The sequence below is a fragment of the Eubalaena glacialis genome, chromosome 16, assembly GCF_028564815.1.
Source record: "Eubalaena glacialis isolate mEubGla1 chromosome 16, mEubGla1.1.hap2.+ XY, whole genome shotgun sequence".
Lineage (NCBI taxonomy): Eukaryota > Metazoa > Chordata > Mammalia > Artiodactyla > Balaenidae > Eubalaena > Eubalaena glacialis.
The window spans coordinates 85,099,629-85,114,283 of NC_083731.1; the positions used below are offsets into that span (position 1 = coordinate 85,099,629).

The 14,655-nt window shown below is 43.8% G+C and overlaps 1 long non-coding RNA gene across 1 annotated transcript; it reads left to right on the forward strand.

Moving 5' to 3' along the window:
* Positions 1 to 477: 477 nt before the first annotated feature.
* Positions 478 to 14,273, forward strand: LOC133076474 (uncharacterized). Its single transcript, XR_009697539.1, has 3 exons — positions 478 to 756; positions 2,002 to 2,167; positions 13,017 to 14,273. It is a non-coding gene; the product is annotated as an uncharacterized LOC133076474 (long non-coding RNA).
* Positions 14,274 to 14,655: the final 382 nt, after the last annotated feature.

Below are 14,655 nucleotides of genomic sequence, written 5' to 3' on the forward strand. Positions count from 1 at the left end.
AAGCCCGGGGCGGGGGCGCCGCCGTCTGCGCCCCGGAAGTCGCGTCTCGAGATCCCGGGTACGTCCCTTTTCCTCTTCGGAGCAGCTTGGTTTCCACAGCTGCTTTTGTCGTCACGGTTAAACGTACTCTGACTTTTTCAACGGCGTGCCCCACTATGGGCGGGGGAGGTGCCGGGAACCGGGCCCCGGGCGCCCACGGGCCCCGGCGAGGAGCGCGGCGGCGGCTTCCACGTCGGGGTTGAGCGCCGCGAACGACGGCGGCGGCGGCGGCGGCCGGGCGGAAGGGAGGGACTTGACTTTGAAGGGGAGGCGGGAGGTCGGCGCGCTCAGCCCCACTCCCTGCCGCCCCTCCCGCGGCCGAGCTTGCGCGAGGTGCCCGGCAGGCGGCGCTGCTGCTCCGGCGGAGCGGCCGGGTCCCCGACTGTCCGAGAACTGGAGAGCCGGAACCAGCGGGGCGGGGGGCGGGGAGCGGGGAGCGGCAGGGGCAGCCGGCGGAGGCGCCGCAGGAGCGGCCCCAGGGAGAGCCCGCGGGCCTTCGCGGCCCTCGGCTGCTTCCCCCTCTTCCCCGCCGAGGGCTCAGGGCCGGGGTCCACGGCAGGAGGTGTCGCCTGGCCCAGCGGGTGCGAACAAGCCCACCCCTTTGCGCCTCTCCCGGCCGCGCTCTGGCACTTTCGACCTCAGCCGCCTCCCTCCATCGCCACCAACAGGCGCGGCCTGCCCTGCGGAGAGGCCACGTCCCCCGGAGCCGGGGGCCCGGTGGGTGCCCGCCGCCCTGGCACCTCGTCTCGCCGACAGACGTCTCCCTGGCCTGCCCCTCACCAGACTCCAGATGTCGTCCAGCTTAAACGATTAGTGGCGGTTTGAGGGCTGATTCCCCAACCTGGGCCCGCTTTGCGGGTGGGGGAGGGGAGAGGGCGGAATCACTCTTAATCTCGCCTCACGGCTAAATAATTTACTCAAGGTTTTCTCTTCCTGCCAATTCCCTTCCCTGCACCCCTGCCCTTGGCTTCCTGCTTTGTGAAGCCCCAGGGAGAGAAGGGCCAAGTCTTAATAAAAGTTAATATTAATAGTGGTGGAGGCGCCGGCAGGTGCTTCTCCAGACCTCATCTCCCCCTCTCGCCCCCTCCCCCCTCCTCCTACAAGCCCGGCCCCCTCCTCTGGGTTTCCTTTGAATATTGGAGATGGGCCTTGCGCTTGGGGGGACCATTTCGGAAATACGGGCGATGGAGTGAGAAGCCTCGGGTCACGTGTTCCGCAAACCACATCCTTCTGCAGTTGCCGTGAGCGCAGAAGGTGGCAAAGGTCGGGCGTGCACACGGTGCACGGGTGCCGCTGCAGAGCACGGGGTCAGATAAGCGCGCAGGGGGAGTCGGCAGGTTGGACAGGAAAGATACCCGCAGGAATGGGACGGGCTGAGCAAACTCGTGGGGGGGCGGGAGGGGTGTGTGTGTTGGGGGGAGGGGCACAAAAGTCAAAAAAGCAACAAACCAATACTGTAAAAAGAATACCTAGTAACGCCAAGGACCTGATTTCCTAACGCGGGGGCAAAGGACTCAAAGAGGTTGTCCTTCCCATAGCAAAGCCTGGTTTGGTTTTTTTTTATGAGCGCACGTTGAGGCCTTCCACGGAACAATTCCTTCCAACAAGTTTGAACAATGCAGAGGGGTGGGAAAAGTTAAAATATGCCCCCTCTTTCAATCCCATCCCTCTGGGGTACCAGTGTTAACACCCCGGTCCATATCATCCCAAGAATTTTTTGTGCTTAGACAAATTTGTATCACTTATCTTGTTCTTCCTTTTGTCTCTCCTTAAAAAAGAATGAAGTCATACTTTTCGTTGTGACTTGCTTTTATCAGTTAATAATATATCATGGGCATTTCCCCAGGTCATTATATATAAATCCAACTGACGTTTTAATGGCCACTGCATTTTATAAATTTGGGTATACCAGAATTTTATTCATTTACTCACCAATTTCTTTGAATGTTTATTATGTTCTAGGTGCTGGGAAAACAGCATTAAGATCACAGATAAAAATCCTTGTTCTTGGGAAGCTTACATTTTAGTGGGTAGAGACCGAAAAGAAACACATTTATTCAACTGCTTTTCTACTACTGATGGATTTTCACATTGCTGTCAGCATTTTGCTATCATAAATGGTCCAAAGGTAAGCATCGTTTTACATATATCCTTTTGTATCTTTGTATTTTTAAAGGATAGATGACTCAAATAGGAAATCCTAGGTCAAAGAAAATGCTCTATTTAAAACTTTTTTTTCACCTTTAAACTTTAATAAATATAGACATTGCTTTCCGAAAAGGTTTAGCAATTCACAGTACCGCACAGGTGCCTATAAATGAGTTCCCCTTTCTCCATGGCCTCTTTGCACTAGAGGTTATTGCTTAAATTTTTGTTAATCTGATGGACAGAAAATGGTAACTAACTTAATTTTATGTTCCATGATTTACTAAGCAGGGTGAGCATATTTTCATATTTTTTTGGCATTTGCATTTTTTATGATCTGCTTGAGTCTATTATTTTCTAGTAAACAGAAGGAAAGGAAACAGAGGGTTTACACATCCCAGGCCTTGTGCTTGATTCTTTAACTTATTTCATTTAATCTTTGCAAAAACCAATATCTGATCCTATGAGATAGATTATGACCCATGCCTTTCTGATGTCGAACACCGTGCTATTTCAACCATGGTTGAGTCTGCTCTCTGAATGTGGCAGACTTTCTAAGTATAAAGGCAAAGTAAGAATTATAAGGAGAATAGTAGAGAGCTATCAGAACCGTCATCTTCAAAATTTAAAAGCAAATTAAAAATGACAAAAAAGCCTTTGCTACAAAAATGTCAGAGGATTATTTTCCTTAATATGTAAAAAATTCAATGCAAAATGATAAGACAAATACCAGCCTTCTAATGAAATATCATCAAATAACACTTTTAAAAATCCAATACTCAATCTGGTGGCGGTGTGATAAACAGGCACCTCCCATACTGATGGGACTGTAAATTAATATATTTTTGAATGGCAATTTGGCAATATTTTAGAAGTCTTAAAATACACTCATTAAGTTTAGTAATTTCACATCTAGGACTAATCTAAGGAAATAATCAGAAGTAGGGAGTTGGGGCTTCCCTGGTGGCACAGTGGTTAAGAATCTGCCTGCCAATGCAGGGGACACGGGTACGAGCCCTGGTCTGAGAAGATCCCACACACCGTGGAGCAACTAAGCCCGTGCGCCTAGAGCCCGTGCTCCACAACAAGAGAAGCCACCGCAATGAGAAGCCCGCGCACCGCAACAAAGAGTAGCCACCGCTCGCCACAGCTAGAGAAAGCCCGCGCGTAGCAACGAAGATCCAGCGCAGCCAAAAATAAATAAATGAATTTATTAAAAAAAAAAAAAAGTAGGGAGTTGGAAATAAGTGTCCGATATTAATATTTTGGGTAACTAAATTATGGTATACCCAGTCAGTAGAACATTATGTAACCATTAAAGCTGCTATTTTCAGAGTGTTTAATTATCTGAGGAATACTTATTCCTTTTGTCTCATAAAGAATATATACAGTATGACGCAAAAGAATATACATGTACAGTATGATCTTTTGCATCTATGTATCTATGTATTTATGTATCTAGGCTGAAAAATGGCCCTCTGAAAGACATCTATAGCCTAATCCCTGGAAGCTGTGACTGTTACCTTGTATGGCAAAAAAACCGAACAAGCCAAAAAAGGGACATCAAAATCAAAACCAAACCAAAACACCAAAATACAAAAAAGCAACAATCCCACCCCAAACGGTTGTTGCAGATATGATTAAATTAAGGATCTTGAAATGGAGAGATTACCCTGGATTATTCATGTAGGCCCTAAATGCCACCACAAATGTCTTTATAAGAGAGAGGCAGGGCTTCCCTGGTGGCGCAGTGGTTGAGAATCCGCCTGCCAATGCAGGGGACACGGGTTCGAGTCCTGGTCTGGGAAGATCCCACATGCCGCGGAGCAACTACGCCCATGAGCCACAACTACTGAGCCTGCGCTCTAGAGCCTGTGCTCCGCAACAAGAGAGGCCGCGACAGTGAGAGGCCTGCGCACCGCGATGAAGAGTGGCCCCCACTTGCCACAACTAGAGAAAGCCCTCGCACAGAAACGAAGACCCAACACAGCCATGAATAAATGGATAAATAAATAAATAAATAAATAAAAGATTAAAAAAAAAAAAAAAAAAGAGAGAGGCAGAGGTAGATTTCACATACACACACACATACACACACGAAAGTGATACGAAGGAGCAGTGAGAGATTTGATGTTGGCTGGAGTGATGCAGCCACAAGCCAAGAAATGCCAGCAGCCACCAGAAGCTGGAAGAAGCAAGAATGAGATATATTCTCCCACAGTCTCCAGAGTGTGGCTCTGCTCACATCCTGATTTCAGCCCAGTTTTGGACTCTGGCCTGAAAACTGTGAGAGAATTTATTTATTTATTTATTTATTTATTTATTTTTAATTTTTAAAAAAAAAATTTTTTTTGGCTGCGTTGGGTCTTTGTTGCTGCGTGCGGGCTTTCTCTAGATGCGGCGAGTGGGGGCTACTCTTCGTTGCGGTGCGCGGGCTTCTCATTGTAGCGGCTTCTCTGGTTGCGGAGCACAGGCTCTAGGCACGTGGGCTTCAGTAGTTGTGGCTCGCGGGCTCTAGAGCGCAGGCTCAGTAGTTGTGGCGCACGGGCTTAGTTGCTCCGCGGCATTTGGGATCTTCCCAGACCAGGGCTCGAACCTGTGTCCCCTGCATTGGCAGGCGGATTCTTAACCACTGTGCCACCAGGGAAGCCCCAAATTTATTGTTTTAAGCCAGCAAATTTGTAATAATTGGTTACAGTGCCCACAGGAAACTAATATGGTGGTGTTTCTATTGCTGTATAACAACTCTACACTCAGTGTCATACAACAAGCACGTCGTTATGTCCATGGATTCTGTGGGTCAGGAACCTGGACAGGGTACAACAAGAATGACTTGTGTCCACTCTACAATGTCTGGACCCTCAGGAAGACTTGAGTGGCCAGCGCAGAAATCATCTGGAGGTTTCTTTTTTTTTTTATTTTAATTTTTAAATTTTATTTCATTTTAAAATTTTATTTATTTTGTTGGCTGCACCACACAGCTTGTGGGATCTTAGTTCCCCGACCAGAGATTGAACCTGGGCCACTGCAGTGAAAGCGCCAAGTCCTAGCCACTGGACCGCTGGGGAATTCCCTAGAGGTTTTTTTATTCACGTATTTGGTGCATAGGCTGAAAGGAGCCCAAAGTTGGGATCATTGTGGATTGTTAACCAGAGCTCCTCTTCCGTGTGGCTTGAGCCTCCTCCCAGCATGGAGGCCTCAGGGTTGTCAGACTTTTTACATTGTGGTTCAGAGCTCCGAAAATTTGTGTTCCCAGTGAGCAGGCGGGAAGCACTATGGCCTATTATGATCTACCTTCAGAAGTCACAGTGTCATTTTTACCACCACTTTTAATCTATTGATTGAAGCATTTACAAACCCTCGCAGATTCAAGAGGAAGGGAATAAATCCACCTCTCTATGGGAGGAATGTCAAAGAATTTGCAGCCATATTTTAAAACTGCCACAGTTAGTTCCATGCCCACAAATTATTTACATTCTCCATGTCCAAGTTCTCTCCTCCTAAAATTTTATGTTACTTACTAAGGCATTGGGCTTAGGCTTAGGTGACAGGGTCTCCTAATATAAATCAGGTCCAGGTGGATGTTAGGCGCCTTGACTTAAGCTCTTGGGATATGGTTCTGCTTGATCTGTAAACTGATAAATTAAAGAGACGAGTTTTCTGCCACTCCTCCCTCAAATAAACCCAACATACAACAGTAGGACAAGTATAGGATAACTGCTATGATACTCCTGTTCCAAAGTGGAGAAAACAGAAATGCATAGCAGTCATTGGTTTATATTAATTTTGAAATCCATCCCAGCATGTGATGTTCGATTATTGATTAGGACTCTGTCCTGCTCCCTGGGAGTGACTGTCTGGGACTTTCCCCTCTGTCCTGTGGGTCTTTGTTCCCATTCTCTGAATCATCCTCCCTTTCCCCATAAAAAGTAGCCAATGATTGTAATTTTTTTCAGTCTGCTTTCTGCCTAAGTTTGGGCAGCCAAAGGCCTCATTTCATTTTTTTGTTTGTTTTGTTTTTTAAAATATTTATTTATTTATTTATTAGTTTATTTATTTGGCTGTGCCGGGTCTTAGTTGCGGCATGCGGGATCTTTGTTAACTGCGTGTGGGACCTTCGTTGTGGCATGCAGGATCTTTTAGTTGTGGCATGTGGAATCTTTAGTTGCAGCATGCGAACTCTTAGTTGCAGCACACATGTGGGATCTAGTTCTCTGACCGAGGATCGAACCCAGGCCCCCTGCATTGGGAGCGCAGAGTCAGCCACTGGACTACCAGGGAAGTCCCTCATTTCTTTTTTTTTTAAATTTTATTTATTTATTTATTTATTTATTTATTTATTTATTTGTGGCTATGTTGGGTCTTCGTTTCTGTGCGAGGGCTTTCTCTAGTTGCGGCAAGTGGGGGCCACTCTTCATCGCGGTGCGCGGGCCTCTCACTATCACAGCCTCTCTTGTTGCGGAGCACAGGCTCCAGATGCACAGGCTCAGTAGTTGTGGCTCACGGGCCTAGTTGCTCCGCGGCATGTGGGATCTTCCCAGACGAGGGCTCGAACCCGTGTCCCCTGCATTGGCAGGCAGATTCTCAACCACTGCACCACCAGGGACGCCCCCTCATTTCATTTTGTACCACCTCTGTTCCTCTCTATTCAAGCTGATATAATTCCCTCAAAATCTCTGTGGATTTCTCATATCGCAGTTTATAAAAAACCTGCTCCGTTAGATAAAGTCACCCACAAACCTCTGAGATTCCTTGTCTACCTTGAGCCCCCATGTGGCTGTTGTGTAGCAATGCCTTTAGATCTTTAGAAGCCCTACTGTTTAACAGAGATTGCTTGTAAGGTTTTCCCTGAAGTTCTTAGAAGGCAGAAGAGGTCCAGAATGTGCCATCTTAACATGTGCCACTTTGGCTTGGGCTCTGTAGGCAATTGAGAGTCAGCAGATCCAGGGGGAGTTCTCTATCCTTCCCTTTCCTGCCTAAAAGTAGGGCATCAAATTCCCTTTGTGAAGGTATCCTCCCTCTCCTGTACCAGGAGGTGGAGAGCAGCTTCTATCTCTGGCGGTGGAGAGTCAGCACCACGACGAGCCTTACTAAAGTAACCTTCATCCGCCTTCACTCTTCCGCATGTATTTCCTAGCCACTTCCCACCTGTATCACTTCTCGAAGCCCAAACCTCCTTTCCTTTGTTAAAATGGTATACAAGGCCTTGAGTCTAGTTACTTCTTTGAGTTTCACTTCTTTTCTGTGAACTCCCATGCAGGTAAAATATTAATAAAATGTGTGTTCTTTTTCTCCTGTTCACCTGTCTTTTGTCAGTTAAATTGGAAGGCTCCCAGGTACTGAGCCTAAGAGGAAAAAAATTTTCCATCCTGACAAGGCCTTTTGTCTAGTTGAGTCTATGAAGCAGCACCTATACCTTTCTTAGGTGCTAACAAAGGGCTTTAAAGTCACACCCTTGGCTCCATTTTTATTCTGAAAACACTTTTTTTTTTTTTTTTACTGTGTCCTGGATTTGATCTTTGCTCAGAGAATCCTTTGCTGGCTAAGTTCCAGCTGAGCCCTCTACATTTCCTCTTAATCCTCGCTGATAACTGAATGGTGTATTCTTTCTCTTCACCCTTTCACATCGTCTATAGACAGCTAGAACAAGTTGGTGGCCCCTTTAACATCCCGTCCAGAAATCTCCTCAGCCAGATTACTGAGTTTATTAAGGACATTTCCTATTTTCCCCGTTATCCCAGGTGACAGCGTTGTCAAACGTTCTGCCAACACCTAACATGTATCTCCTTTCCTTCAGCATCCATAACATTTTCCTCACTTTGTTCAAACCCTCACCATCAGCTTTCCCAATGCCTGCCTGACTTCTCCCTGCCAGCCTGTCTCCAAACAAACAACACATTTTAGGCATTTTGATGGCAGCGACCCATTTCCACGTACCAAATTCTGTCCTGTCTTCTATTACTTTGTAGCAAACCACCTCAAACAACAACTATTTCAATATATTCATGGATTCTCTGGGGCACAGGAGCTGTCTTTTCTCCACTGCCTGGAGCCTCAGCTGGGCAGTCTTGAATGGCTGGGGGCTTCTTTATTTACGTATCTGGCACCTCGTTTGACATGACTCAGCTGGAACTGTTAACTGGAACCTCTACATGTGGCTTGGGCCTCCTCACAGCTTGACAGCCTCAAGATCATCAGACATCTTACATGGTGGCTCAGGCCTCCAAGAGCATGTGTTCCCAGCAAACAGTGTAGAGGCCACATGGCCTGTCATGACCTAACCACATGGAGTTACTTCCTCCATATTATACTGGTCAGAGCAGCCACAAGTCCATCCAGACTCAAGGAGGGAGGACATATATTCCACTTCTTGATGGGAAGACTGTGAAAATGCGGTCATGCTTTAAAATAGCCACATGCACACACATGTATTTATATATATATGTGCACAGAATACAGACTGAAAGGAATCATACCAAAATATGAGTGATTAAGACCACTGCTGTGGTGTTAGGAGCAGTTTTGTTTTTTCCTTTTTCTTAGACTCTTCTATATTTTTCAGATTTTCTATAATTATATTTATTTTGTAATAAGCAATTATTTTATGTTTTACTTTTTTGTTATAACAAATTTCAAGAACATTAACAAGAAACATAGTATAAGAAACTCCCATCACCCAGTTTTAATAACGATCAACTCATAGCCAATTTTGCTTTGTTCACATCTCCCCAGTATTCTGAAGAAAATGCAAAATATATAAATGCATCTCTAAATTTTTAGAATATATCTTTTAAAAATATGAATACTTTTATCTTTATCATACCTTAAAAATAGCACTTCTGCACAGCAAAGGAATCCATCAGCAAGATGAAAAGGCAACCTAGTGAGTGGGAGGAAAGATTTGCAAATCATATATCTGATAAGGGGTTAATATCCAAAAAATATAATATACAACTCAATAGCAAAAATACCCATACAATCTGATTTTAAAAATCGGGCAGAGGATCTGAATACATATTTTTCCAGAGAAGACATACAGATGGCCAACAGGTACAAGAAAAGATGCTCTACATCATTAATCATCAAGGAAACCCAAACCACAGTGAGGTAATCACCTCACACCTGTTAGAATGGCTGTTATCAAGAAGACAAGAAATAACAAGTGTTGGTGAGTGTGTGGAGAAAAGGGAACCCCCGTGCACTGTTGGTGAGAATGTAAATTGGTGCAGCCACTGTGGAAAACAGTATGGAGGTTCCTCAAAAAGTTAAAAATAGAACTACCACATGATCCAGCAATTCCACTTCTGGGTATTTAGCCAAAGAAATCAAATACACTACCTTGAAAAGATACATGCACCCCCATGCTCACTGCAACATTATTTACAATTTCCAAGACATAGGAGCAACCTAAGAGTCCATCAATGGATGAATGAATAAAGAAAATATGGTATATATATAATGGAATATTATTTAGCCATAAAAAGAATGAAATATTGCCATTTGTGACAACATGGCTGGACCTTGAGGTATTATGCTAGTGAAATAAGTCAGACAGAAAAGGACAAATACTGCATGATCTCTCCTACATGTGGAATCAAAAAAAAAAAAAAAAAAGAACAAAAAACAAAACAGAGGTCGCAGATACAGAGAGCAGATTGGTGGTTGCCTGAAGTGGGGGTGGAGTGACAAAATGGGTGAAAGGAGTCAAAAGATACAAATTTCCAGCTATAAACTGAATGTCATGGGGATGTAATGTACAGCGTGGTGATTACAGTTAATAACACTGCATATTTGAAAGTAGCTGGGAGAGTGGATCCTGAAATATCTCATTACAAGAAAAACATTTTTTATAACTGCATACGGTGATGGGTGTTAATTAGACTTATTGTGGTGATCATTTCGCAATATATACAAACATTGAATTATTATGTTGTACACCTGAAGCTGATACAATGTTATTTCAATTATACCTCAATTTTAAAAACAGCAGTTCTTCTTTAATATCATCGAATATCTAGTCTGGGGCTTCCCTGGTGGCGCAGTGGTTGAGAATCCGCCTGCCAATGCAGGGCACATGGGCGCGAGCCCTGGTCCAGGAAGATCCCACATGCCGTGGAGCAGCTAAGCCCATGCGCCACAACTACTGAGCCTGTGCTCTAGAGCCCACGAGCCACAACTACTGAGCCCTCGTGCCACAACTACTGAAGCCCGCGCGCCTAGAGCCCGTGCTCCGCAACAAGAGAAGCCACCGCAATGAGAAACCCGCGCACCGCAACGAAGAGTAGCCCTTGCTCGCCACAACTAGAGAAAGCCCACACACAGCAATGCAGCCAAAAATAAATAAATACATTTATTAAAAAAAATTATCTAGTCTGTGTTCAAAGTTACAATTGTCTCATAAATGACACAAATGTCCTGTAAATGTTTTTATTTTATGGTTTTGTTTTTTAAAAATGAGGTACAAAAAAGGATTTGCAAATTATGATTGGTTGCTATATCTCTTACGGCTTCATTAATCTATAGTAGAGATTAACTCTTCAGTGTCTTGGGTTTTTTTAATCTTACAATTTAGTTGTTGAAGAAAACAGGTTTAGGGGACTTCCCTGGTGGTGCAGTGGTAAAGACTCTGTGCTCCCAGTGCAGGGAGCCCGGGTTCCATCCCTGGTCAGGGAACTAGATCCCACATGCATGCCGCAACTAAGAGTTTGCATGCCGCAACTAAGGAGCCTGCGTGCCGCAACTAAAACCTGGCTCAACCAAATAAAAATAAATAAATAAATATTAAAAAAAAAAAAGAAAACAGGTTTATTTGTCCCATGGAGAAGTCTATATTCTGGTTTGTTGATTATATCATCACAGTATATACTCGTATTCATAAATATATAAATATATTTTCCCTTTCTGAGATAAATGATAAATGGATGTATACTATACACATGAAGAGTTATTTTGAAAACATGATTGTAACTGTAGCTGAAAGGAGGAATCCAAAGAGGTCTCCTGAAATTTCACCAGAAATTGTATTAAAGAGGATCAAAGCATAAAAGTGGTAAATAAAATAAAAAGTATAAAGAAATCCATGGAGGATGTTGGCATCAGGGGAGGGAAAAGAAAAAAGGAATCAAATGCATTGGGAAATTATAATCTAACAATGAAAAACCAGTAAGAGGCATAAAGGACAGGATGGGAAGAAGGGAGATGCTAGTTGCACTGAATTCATTGATGCATTCTTTCCTTCAGTGAGTCATTCCCTATTTACTGAGCACCTGTCCAGCCCAGGGCTATATTTTGTGTATTAGAGCACTCATAAAACTATTAGGGGAAAGTCAAAATGGAAAAAGGAAGTATGTGGAAAAGAAACATGGAAACTCTTTATATAGTTTCCTGGATATTTGTTTGGCTTAGTATGTCCCAGAATTAGGTCATAAGATGTGGGATGCAGTTGGCTTTCTCAGATGATGGACCTTTGTCAGGGTTGATATGAGAGGTGTGACATCCGTGCCTGGCAACCCTCAGGGGCAGAGGCTTCAGTTTTAGGACTTGAAAACTGACATTTGCAATGAACAAATTTAAGAAATTTTTGCAAACTTTATTAATTTATTTTTTAAATATATCTATTTTCCACCCAAATGTGACACAGTTATTGTGAAAAATACAAACCATCAGAAACATAAGTTATTAAAAGTGAAGCCACCCAAACCACTAGTGTCTACTAAATTTTTCCAGATTCATATTATTCTTTTTCTCTACTTGCAAACATTTATAAATTTCTGAACTTCTCTGACACAGAATAATTTCTTCCTTGGAAACTAGCTAATGACAGCCAACATTTATTGAAAGAAGCTAAATAATTTGCCTCAGCTCACACAGCCAGTAAATGGTGGACCAAGGATTCAAACCCAGACAGTGCAGCTTTTAGAGCACATGCCATAAGGGCTTTCTGGGCGAGTGGTATCCAATAGAAAGAGAATCCAAATCTCATAGGCAATGTAAAATTTTTAGTAGCCATATTAAAAAGAAGTAAAAAGAAACAGCTGGAATTGATGTTAACATATTTTGTTTAACTCAATATATCAAAATTACTATCATTTTAACATGCAAACAATATGAAAATTATTAATGAGATATTTAACACTGTTTCACACGAAATCTAAATTTAATGTGCATTTTGCACCTCCAGCACATATCAGTTTGGATTAGCCAGGTTTCAAGTGCTCAGCGGCCGTGTGCAGCCAGTGGCTACACTACTGGACAATGCGGGCTACGGAGTTTGAATTGTTCATTCACAGATGTTGACTGTGGGCCCACTATGTGTCATGCATCATGCTTGGTGCGGGGGAATCAGTGGTGAACGAAACACAGGGCTCACACTCTAGGGGAGGAAGCAGAGGAAAAGCAGTAAATAAATCAAGAAGTACACACCACAGGGAAGTCATGTGATTGCAATCATTGCTATGAAAAAAGAGAAAGAGAGAGAGAGGGAGGGGGAGAGAGACAGAGGAAGGAAGGAAGGAAGGAAGGGAGGGGAAAGGAAGGAAGGAAAGAGAAAGGAAGGAAGAAAGGAAGGAAGGAGGGAGGGAGGAAGGGAGGGAGGGAGGAAGGAAGAGACATGTAGAGAGTTACTAGTTACTACTTTAGGGTGGCCAGGAGAGATGTTTTTGCAGAAGTGACGTTGGAATAGAGACCTCGGTGACAAAAGGGGCAATAACAATGACAACAATAAAAGGCCAGTTCTTGAGGAAGGTGCTGCTCTGAGTGCTTTCCATACACTAACTCACTGTAGCTTCACAAAAACGGATTAGGCTGGGTCTATTATTATCCCCATTTTCCAGATGAGGAGACCAAAGTGCAAGAGGTGAAGTGAATGGCCCAAGTTTACACAGCAACTGGGAAGGAGCCACTGAAGCAGACCCAAGGAAGAAGAGCTGTCCGTGCAGAAGAATTCATGTGAAGCCTCAGGGGGACAGTAGCAGGCTGACCAATGGCCCCAAACATCGCCAGGTCCTAATCCTGGAACCTGTGGATGTTGCCCTGCAGGGCGAAGGGACTTTGCAGATGGGGAAGTTCATCCTGGATCATCCGGTGGGCCCAGTATCATCACGAGGGTGCTTATACAGGGGGAAGAGGGAGATTTGGCATCACATATGTGACATCTGTGGAAGCAGAGGTTGCTGTGATGGGTGGAAGGGCAGGAACCAAGGAGTGCAGGCCCTGCCGACAGTTTAGACTTCGACCTTAGAACTGTAAGATGATAAACTTGTGTTGTTCAAAGCCACTAAGTTTGTAGTAATTTGACGGCAGCGATAGGAACCACCCGCGCGTCTTTTCTCGGTGCTCTTTCTGGCCTCCAGTTCTTCTTCCTGGCTCTTCTCTCTGCAGAGAACTCCCTCCCTTGGTCCCCTCTCTCCAGCTCACCTCCTTCAAACTCTGCTAAGACTACCCGGAATCCCCCAGGCTTGGTGTCCCCTTCCTCTGTATTCCTTGAATACTTTGCATAAATCTGTGTTCAAGCACTAATCATACTGTATTATAATGTGCCCTTTCACTAGTCTGATTCTTGCTTTTGATTTGATGTTGGATTTCTTGAGAGTAGGGATCCTATATTTTGCCTTTTTCTATCCCCAGTAATTGGCGCAGGGTCTGGTAAAACTGTAAGCAGTTCATCCAAGTTTATGGAATAAAAACCAACAATTAAACAGAAAACTGCAATAAGGAATCACACCATACGAAGTCCCATAATCAAGGCGATTCGCTCCACAGTCCTGGGATTCTCCGGCCAGGGTCTAACAGGCACAAAAGAGTGGCACTGTGTCTTCCTGTCTCCACACCCTCACGCCCCCGGGGCCGTCCCCTTCCCTCCCCAGGCAGTCTGACCTTGACCTGTCTGACGGCATCCTAAGTCCCACAGCTTCCCCAGTGCTGTGCAGTCTGACCCCGGCCTATAGTGGTTGTTGAGGCTAAGAGCTCAGCCAATGATGAATGAGGTGGAGAAGTGTTTGGGGCTTCTGAGAGCTGCCCCAGCTGTAACTTGATACATCTGTTGCATTTTCTGTAGGAAAAGCAACAATTTAGTCAATGTTCTTCTAAATCATGCCCATTTCTTCTAGACATAAAGTAAGATTCAAATAAGAAAAAGATTTAAAAATCATCTGTAATCTCTCTACCCACAGTTAATCATTAATAACATTAAAAATATTATTATTGTTAAAATGAGTACATTGCTAATTATAGAATGAAGAAGAACATAAAGTGAAATGTAAAAGAATACCCAGTTCCACTCCCCAGAGTTAACTACTATGAATATTTGGTTATACTTTTGTCTAGCCTTAAAAAAAAAAAACTATAAAGCAACTCAAAAAAAAAAAAAAGCAACAGTATTGTAAACAAATAATAAAAAATTCCACAAAACCTACTAAGATGAATTCCATTTCTTTAAAAAAAAAAATCTTAGTCTTATTTTTACAAATGGCT